The sequence below is a fragment of the Triticum dicoccoides genome, chromosome 6A (assembly GCF_002162155.2).
Source record: "Triticum dicoccoides isolate Atlit2015 ecotype Zavitan chromosome 6A, WEW_v2.0, whole genome shotgun sequence".
In the NCBI taxonomy this organism is placed as follows: domain Eukaryota; kingdom Viridiplantae; phylum Streptophyta; class Magnoliopsida; order Poales; family Poaceae; genus Triticum; species Triticum dicoccoides.
The window spans coordinates 611,183,454-611,192,854 of NC_041390.1; the positions used below are offsets into that span (position 1 = coordinate 611,183,454).

Consider the following 9,401-nt stretch of genomic DNA (forward strand, 5'->3'; position numbering starts at 1 on the left):
CGAATCCTATTCCAACTAGGAAAGGGGGGGAGTCCTACTCCCAGAAGGAGTAGGACTCCTCCTGGCGCGCCACACCTTGGCCAGCCGGCCCCCCTCCCTTGAACCTTTATATACGGAGGCAGGGGCACCCCTAGAGACACAAGTTGATCCACGTGATCATATTCTTAGCCGTGTGTGGTGCCCCCTTACACCATAGTCCTCGATAATATTGTAGCCCTGCGACGGTAGTACATCAAGATCGTCACCATGCCGTCGTGCTGACGGAACTCTTCCCCGACACTTTGCTGGATCGGAGTCTGGGGATCGTCATCAAGCTGAACGTGTGCTAGAACTCGGAGGTGCCGTAGTTTCGGTGCTTGATCGGTCGGGCCGTGGAGACGTACGACTACATCAACTAAACGCTTCCATTGTCGATCTACAAGGGTACGTAGATCATACTCTCCCCTCTCGTTGCCATGCATCACCATGATCTTGCATGAGCGTAGGAAATTTTTTGAAATTGCTATGAAACCCAACACCACTAAGGCCCAATACTTCCCCGGGGGGTTCCGGTAACCCCTCCGGCACTCTGGTTTTCTCCGAAATCACCCAGAACACTTCCGATGTCCGAATATAGCCGTCCAATATATCGGTCTTTATGTCTCGACCATATCGAGACTCCTCGTCATGTCCGTGATCATATCCGGGACTCCTAACTACCTTCGGTACATCAAAACACATAAACTCATAATACTATCATCACAGAACGTTAAGTGTGCGGACCCTACGGGTTCGAGAACTATGTAGACATGACCGAGACACATCTCCGGTCAATAACCAATAGCGCAACCTAGATGCTCATATTGGCTCCTACATATTCTACGAAGATCTTTATCGGTCAAACCGCATAACAACATACGTTGTTCCCATTGTCATCGGTATGTTACTTGCCCGAGATTCGATCATCGGTATCTCAATACCTAGTTCAATCTCGTTACCGTCAATACTCTTTACTCGTTCTATAATGCATCATCCCGCAACTAACTCATTAGTCACATTGCTGGCAAGGCTTATAGTGATGTGAATTGCCGAGAGGGCCCAGAGATACCTCTCCGATATTCGGAGTGACAAATCCTAATCTCGATTTATGCCAACTGAAAAAACACCATTGGAGACACCTGTAGAGCATCTTTATAATCACCCAATTATGTTGTGACGTTTGGTAGAACACAAAGTATTCTTCCGGTATTCGGGAGTTGCATGATCTCATAGTCATAGGAACATGTATAAGTTATGGAGAAAGCAATAGCAACAAACTAAACGATCATCGTGCTAAGCTAACGGATGGGTCAACTCAATCACATCCTTCTCTAATGATGTGATCATGTTAATCAAATGACAACTCATGTCTATGGTTAGGAAACATAACCATCGTTGATTCAATGAGCTAGTTAAGTAGAGGCAAACTAGTGACACTTTGTTTGTCTATGTATTCACACATGTACTAAGTTTCCGGTTAATACAATTATAGCATGAATAATAAACATTTATCATGATATAAGGAAATAAACAATTACTTTATTATTGCCTCTAGGGTATATTTCCTTCAGCTTTGTCATAATGATCGATCCATGCTTGATACTTCTTGGACTGGTTCCTTTATGAAGAAGACTATTGTATTCCGGTGGGATCTTTTAAAGAGAATTAAACGCAACTCTGAAGATTGGGAACCCGACAAAGGTAAAGAGTTAGGTATTAAGCTTAAGACCGATGCTTTTCAAAAGTTTAGAACTAAATATGGACTTGACTATGAGATAGTAGCCTCCTTTTGTGAACCTTTTGCTATTCAGGTTGATCTCCCTAAGGTGAAGTGGTTTAAATATGACCCACCTATTAAAGAAGAAATTAAAGAACCGGTAATAGCTAAAGATGAGACTATTATTTATAATGTTGATCCAGTTGTTCCTACTTCTTATACTGAAAAACCACCTTTCCTTGTTAGGATGAAGGAACATGCTAAAGTTTCAACTGTGGTCAATAAAAGTTATATTAGAACACCTAAGCCAGCTGAACAAATTAATGCTCCATAATTTTTCATACATTTCAAAATAATTCTCCAAAAATCCACGGTCTGTTTTGAGCTCCAGAGAATTGCTATCTCTTTTGTTGCTTTTTTAGATCAGATTTCAAACTACCAGTAATCTCCCTCTATTGATGTTCTTGCATTTTAATAGAGAAAAGGCATTAGAATTGCATCATAATGTGAAATATAACATTGAAATAAGATAAATAAGAGTAAGGAATAATGATGCAAAATAGACGTATTAGCATCGTAATCATCTATGACACATGTATGTATGTACAAAGTTGCATCCATTGTCATGATTAATGCCACAATTGCATATCCTACTCAGTCCCCTCTGTATCTACATGTACTTAGCCTTTCATTCCTACACCTGTGAGTGAGAACATGCAACCTGCAAGCACATACATATATACATATGCATGCGAAGTCCTTATATAGGTGCGCAACTTAAGGTAGGCCTCCATACGACTCTATCCATATTTTTTAGTTATTATTAGATAATTCCAGAAATAAATATAGTTGTCAGGTGTGTGTACCCTTCCCAACTACATGTTGTTGTTTTCTTCTTATTGAAAGCCTCCCGATTTTACACTACAAGGTCTATCACTCATCTTGTTTTTGGATAAAAGAGATGTAACCTCCTTCGATTTCTATTAAAGAAAACATTTGGTTTACAAGCATTACTCCTACAAATCTACCATAATTTCACCATCATAGATCAATACAAAAGCGTGGAAGCGCAAGAACAAAATAGACAGATGGCCTAAGAGACTCCAGCCATAACCAAATAGGCAAACACTAAGGAACATCAAGTCTTAACCACCAAACTAAAACAACTAGACAAGAGAAAGGATAAAAGAGAACTAATGCATCCAGGAGCTATTCTTCTCCAAGTAGTTGGCACCACGCCAAGGGAAACTATAGATGAGGTCTGTAGCAACTGATTTGAGGAATGCATGGTTGTTGCCCTTGTGAAGCTTTGTAGACCTCACTTGTCACCTACTCTATGAGTCTTTTAGCCAACAATAGCAACTTTTGATTTTCCAACTTCTATCTACAAAATTGCTTAGTTTATTGTCCAATGACAAATCAATTTTATTAGCACTATTGGACTATTAGTTAGTTTTCTTTCAAATAAAATGTCATTATTTCTACATCTCCATAGAGTCCAGTAAATAAAAAAGACACCAACCAAAACATTTTTTTTCTTTTCTTTTGAAAAAACTCTTAATCCATGTTCCGAAAAAGGTAGATTTCAGAGGTAGTAATTCCTTAAATCAAAAGCATATTTAAGAAGACTCCATACAAGTCTAGCAACCAAACATTGGAAGAACAAATGCTCAATGCTCTCATCTTGTCCACAAAATACACAAACTTTAATTAGTTTCTATTGCCCCTGAGTAGATTATTTTTAATTAAGATACAATATTAACCATTAACTAAAGAAAGACTTTGATATTAAGTGGAATTTTGTTCTTCCATAAGAATTTAGGAGGGAAACACCATCAGGTACAATCATCTATCTATATAAAGACTTTACAGTAAACTTACTATCCGCTGTCGTCATTTGTCTAATTGTATCTCTTTTATTGGAAACAACAATTTCTTCATATCTTAACTTAAAGTTATTCCTGAGCAACCAAGTATAATCCCGTAACCTTTTGAATTTAAAAGCATCAAAACCCTTTTTTAAGGCCTCAACCTTTTTTGTAAAGTCCTGGATAGACAATTTTCGAATTATTTTCTCCCACCCACTAGTATTCCTAGTTTGGTGTTAGCCCCATTGCACACATGCTGTTTACAATGCTGATAAAAAAGGTATTTCATTTTTGTCAGGATGGACTATAAATGGGAGTCACCCACCTTTGGTTTAACCTTCAAAAGACATTTTCTATGAGAATATTTATAAAAGAAGAGTAGTTTGCTACAAACCATCTTTTGTTTCTAACTTCCACCACCATTTAGCCATCAAGGTTTTGTTCATATGTTCGAAATTGAATAACCACAATCCTCTTGGGTCTTTTTATTTGCAACAAGTTCTCTTGTTAACTAGTAGGTATTTCTTCTTATCATCATCACCCTGTAGTACGAACCGGGCCCTAAGGAAATTATCTCTCTTTTTTAACCCGAACATAGATTGGGTAAAAGGAGATCATTAAATAGGAATATTTCTTAAGGAATCCTGCACAAAAGTCAGTCTACCCGCAATGTTTAGCATTTTTCCCTTACTAACATCCGCACATTTTAATCTTATCTTCCAGTCATTTCCAATGTTTGTTTCTGATCCTCACATTACAAACATGAATACCTAAATATTTCAAAGTCGTAACCCCCAATTTATAGGTAAAAACTAAAGGAAATATGCCCTAGAGGCAATCATAAAGTTATTATTTATTTCCTTATATCATGATAAATATTTATTATTCATGCTAGAATTGTATTAACCGGAAACATGATACATGTGTGAATACATAGACAAACAGAGTGTCACTAGTATGCCTCTACTTGACTAGCTCGTTGATCAAAGATGGTTATGTTTCCTAACCATAGACATGAGTTGTCATTTGATAAACGGCTTAGCACTTGATCGTTTAGTTTACTGCTATTGCTTTCTTCATGACTTATACATGTTCCTATGACCATGAGATTATGCAACTCCCGAATACCGGAGGAACACTTTGTGTGCTACCAAACATCACAACGTAACTGGGTGATTATAAAGGTGCTCTACAGGTGTCTCCAATGGTACTTGTTGAGTTGGCATAGATCGAGATTAGCATGTGTCACTCTGATTGTCGGAGAGGTATCTCTGGGCCCTCACGGTAATGCACATCACTATAAGCCTTGCAAGCAATGTAACTAATGAGTTAGTTGTGGGATGATGCATTACGGAACGAGTAAGGAGACTTGCCGCTAACGAGACTGAACTAGGTATTGAGATACCGAGATCGAATCTCGGGCAAGTAACATACCAATGACAAAGGGAACAACGTATGTTGTTATGCGGTTCAACCGATAAAGATCTTTGTAGAATATGTAGGAGCTAATATGGGCATCCAGGTTCCGCTATTGGTTATTGACCAGAGAAGTGTCTTGGTCATGTCTACATAGTTCTCGAACCCATAGGGTCCACACGCTTAACGTTCGTTGACGATATAGTATTTATGAGTTATGTATGTTGGTAAATGAATGTTGTTCGGAGTTCCAGATAAGATCACGGACATGACGAGGAACTCCAGAATGGTCTGGAGATAAAGTTTGATATATAGGATAATAGTGTTTGGTCACTGGAAGGGTTCCGGATGTTTCCCGAAATGTTTGGGTACGAGAACACTTTATTTGGGCCAAAAGGGAAAGCCCACAAGGTTTTTGGAAAGTGCAAAAGAAAGTTTTGTGGAGTCCAGGGGCCAGATGCCAGGGTCCCTGGCGTCTGGGTCCAGACGCCAGGAACCCTGGCGTCTGCCCCGGAGTTCGAGAAGGACTCTTGCCTTTCAGGTGAAACTGACTTTGTGGAGGCTTTTAGTCCAAGTTTCGACCCCAAGGCTCAACATATAAATAGAGGGGTAGGGCTAGCACCCAAGACACATCAAGAAACACCAAGACGTGTGCCGTCTACCCCATCCCCTCTAGTTTATCCTCTGTAATAGTTTTCGTAGTGCTTAGGCGAAGCCCTGTGGAGATTGTTCATCACCAACACCGTCACCACGCTGTCGTGCTACCGGAACTCATCTAATTCTTCGCCCCTCTTGCTGGATCAAGAAGGCGAGGACATCATCGAGCTGAACGTGTGCTAAAAGCGGAGGTGCCGTACGTTCGGTACTTGATCGGGACGGATCGTGAAGGTCTACGACTACATCAACTACGTTGATAAACGCTTCCGTTTTCGGTCTACGAGGGTACGTAGACATACTCTCCCCTCTCGTTGCTATGCATCACCATGATCTTGCATGTGCGTAGGAATTTTTTTTTTGAAATTACTACGTTACCCAACATTGGCATCCGAGCCAGGTTTATGCATAGATGTTATATGCATGAGTAGAACACAAGTGAGTTGTGGGCGATACAAGTCATACTGCTTACCAGCATGTCATATTTTGGTTCGGCGGTATTGTTGGATGAAGCGGCCCGGACCGACATTACGCGTACGCTTACGCAAGACTGGTTCTACCGACGTGCTTTGCACACAGGTGGCTGGCGGGTGTCAGTTTCTCCAACTTTAGTTGAACCGACTGTGGCTACGCCCGGTCCTTGAGAAGGTTAAAACAACACTAACTTGACAAACTATCGTTGTGGTTTTGATGCATAGGTAAGAACGGTTCTTGCTCAGCCCATAGCAGCCACGTAAAACTTGCAACAACAAAGTAGAGGACGTCTAACTTTTTTTTGCAGGGCATGTTGTGATGTGATATGGTCAACATAATGCTATATTTTGTTGTATGAGATTATCATGTTTGGTAACCGAGTTATCGGCAACTGGCAGGAGCCATATGGTTGTCGCTTTATTGTATGCAACGCAATCGCCCTGTAATTGCTTTACTTTATCACTAAGAGGTAGCGATAGTCGTAGAAGCAATAGTTGGCGAGACGACAACGATGCTACGATGGAGATCAAAGTGTCGCACCAGTGATGATAGAGATCATGATGGTGCTTCAGAGATGGAGATCACAAGCACAAGATGATGATGGCCATATCATATCACTTATATTGATTGCATGTGATGTCTATCTTTTATGCATCTTATTTTGCTTAGATCGACGGTAGCATTATAAGATGATCTCTCACTAAATTTTAAGGTACAAGTGTTCTCCCTGAGTATGCACTGTTGCGAAAGTTTGTCGTGCCGAGACACCACGTGATGATCGGGTGTGATAAGCTCTATGTTCACATACAACGGGTGCAAGCATATGCAGATACGGCCTCGGAACACTGGAGACCGAAAGGTCGAGCGTGAATCATATAGAAGATATGATCGACATATTGATGTTCACCATTGAAAACTACTCCATCTCACGTGATGATCGAGCATGGTTTAGTTGATATGGATCATGTGATCACTTAGATGATTAGAGGGATGTCTATCTAAGTGGGAGTTCTTTAATAATTTGATTAACTGAACCTTAATTTATCATGAACTTAGTACCTGATAGTATTTTGCATGTCTATGTTGTTTTAGATAGATGGCCCGTGTTGTTGTTCCGTTGAATTTTAATGCCTTCCTTGAGAAAGCAAAGTTGAAAGATGATGGTAGCAATTACACGGACTGGGTCCGTAACTTGAGGATTATCCTCATTGCTGCAAAGAAGAATTACGTCCTAGAAGCACCGCTAAGTGCCAAACCTGCTGCAGGAGCAACACAGACGTTATGACGTCTGGCAGAGCAAAGTTGATGACTACTCGATAGTTCAATGTGCCATGCTTTACGGCTTAGAACTGGGACTTCAACGACGTTTTAAACGTCGTGGAGCATATGAGATGTTCCAGGAGTTGAAGTTAATATTTCAAGCAAATGCCCGGATTGAGAGATATGAAGTCTCCAATAAGTTCTAAAGCTGCAAGATGGAGGAGAATAGTTTTGTCAGTGAACATATACTCAGAATGTCTGGGTACCATAACCACTTGACTCAACTGGGAGTTAATATTCTTGTTGATAGTGCCATTGACAGAGTTCTTCAATCATTGCCACCAAGCTAAAAGAGCTCCGTGATGAACTATAACATGCAAGGGATGAATAAAACAATTCCCGAGCTCTTCGCAATGCTAAATGTTGCGGAGGTAGAAATCAAAAAGGAGCATCAAGTGTTGATGGTTAACAAAACCACCAGTTTCAAGAAAAAGGGTACAGGGAAAAAGAAAGGGAACTTCAAGAAAAACGGCAAACAAGTTGTTGCTCAAGAGAAGAAACCTAAGTCTGGACCTAAGCCTGAGACTGAGTGCTTCTACTGCAAACAGAGTGGTCACTGGAAGCGGAACTGCCCCAGGTATTTGGCGGATAAGAAGGATGGCAAGGTGAACAAAGGTATATGTGATATACATGTTATTAATGTGTACCTTACTAATTCTCGTTGTAGTGCCTGGGTATTTGATACCGGTTTTGTTGCTAATATTTGCAACTCGAAACAGGGACTACGGATTAAGTGAAGATTAGCAAAGTACGAGGTGACGATGCGCGCGGGAAATGGTTCCAAAGTCGATGTGATCGCAGTCGACACGCTACCTCTACATCTACCTTCGGGATTAGTATTAGACCTGAATAATTGTTATTTGGTGCCAGCGTTAAGCAGGAACAGTATATCTGGATCTTGTTTGATGTGAGACGGTTATTCATTTAAATCAGAGAATAATGGTTGTTCTATTTATATGAGTAATATCTTTTATGGTCATGCACCCTTAAAGAGTGGTCTATTCTTTTTGAATCTCGATAATGGAGATACACATATTCATAGTATTGAAGCTAAAAGATGCAGAGTTGATAATGATAGTGCAACTTATTTGTGGCACTGCCGTTTAAGTCATATTGGTAAGCGCATGAAGAAACTTCATTCGGATAGACTTTTGGAATCACTTGATTATGAATCACTTGGTACTTGCGAACCGTGCCTTGTGGGCAAGATGACAAAAACGCCGTTCTCCGGAACTATGGAGCGAGCAACAGATTTGTTGGAAATCAGACATACTGATGTATGTGGTCCAAGATGGCCGAAATCCATTTTTTCCGGCCGAAAATCAAAACACAGACAGGGCCCCATTTTCAACTAAGAGAATAGAGCTTTTACATCTCTAGTCCCTCTTGAGAAAATATATTAATTACTAGTTAGTCGATCAATCTCGATCCAATATGTTGTTAGTCCCTCTCCAGCAAGCTACATATCTCTTAATTAATTTAACTTCATTCCATGGAATGATTTACTAAGCATGCAACCGCGTTTTATTGGCTCCAATTGGGGCCTGTCCCCGTTTTTGTTAATTAGTGCTCTAAATTAGTAGTACTACTCATCAACTTGTCATACTGGTTGTATATGCATGCATATATATGCAATCTCGATCCTATGCAATTCCTGCAAGTACTGTGTTGCTTCTAGCACGAGTTTCTCTTAAGATTTTTAAGTGGGCTACCACTTTAAAATTCTTTGGATTAATTATTGTGTCTAACTCTGTGGAACGGTATGTAAAATTCTTTGGATTAAAGGAATTGGCTTGCAACTGGCACCTCATATCACCTTTTTTGCCCCACCCCCTCCCCTATATGGGCACTTCTACCAAGATTTTTTTTCCGAAAAGGGACGCTTTATTATTACTTAAAAGATATAACCTTGTACCAAGAAATACGCACATACG

At 40.2% G+C, this 9,401-nt stretch overlaps 1 protein-coding gene across 1 annotated transcript in view; it reads left to right on the forward strand.

Moving 5' to 3' along the window:
- The window catches only part of LOC119316119 (protein CUP-SHAPED COTYLEDON 1-like), a 24,742-nt gene that overhangs the window by 14,001 nt on the left and 1,340 nt on the right, over positions 1-9,401 (forward strand). The window lies entirely within an intron of this gene.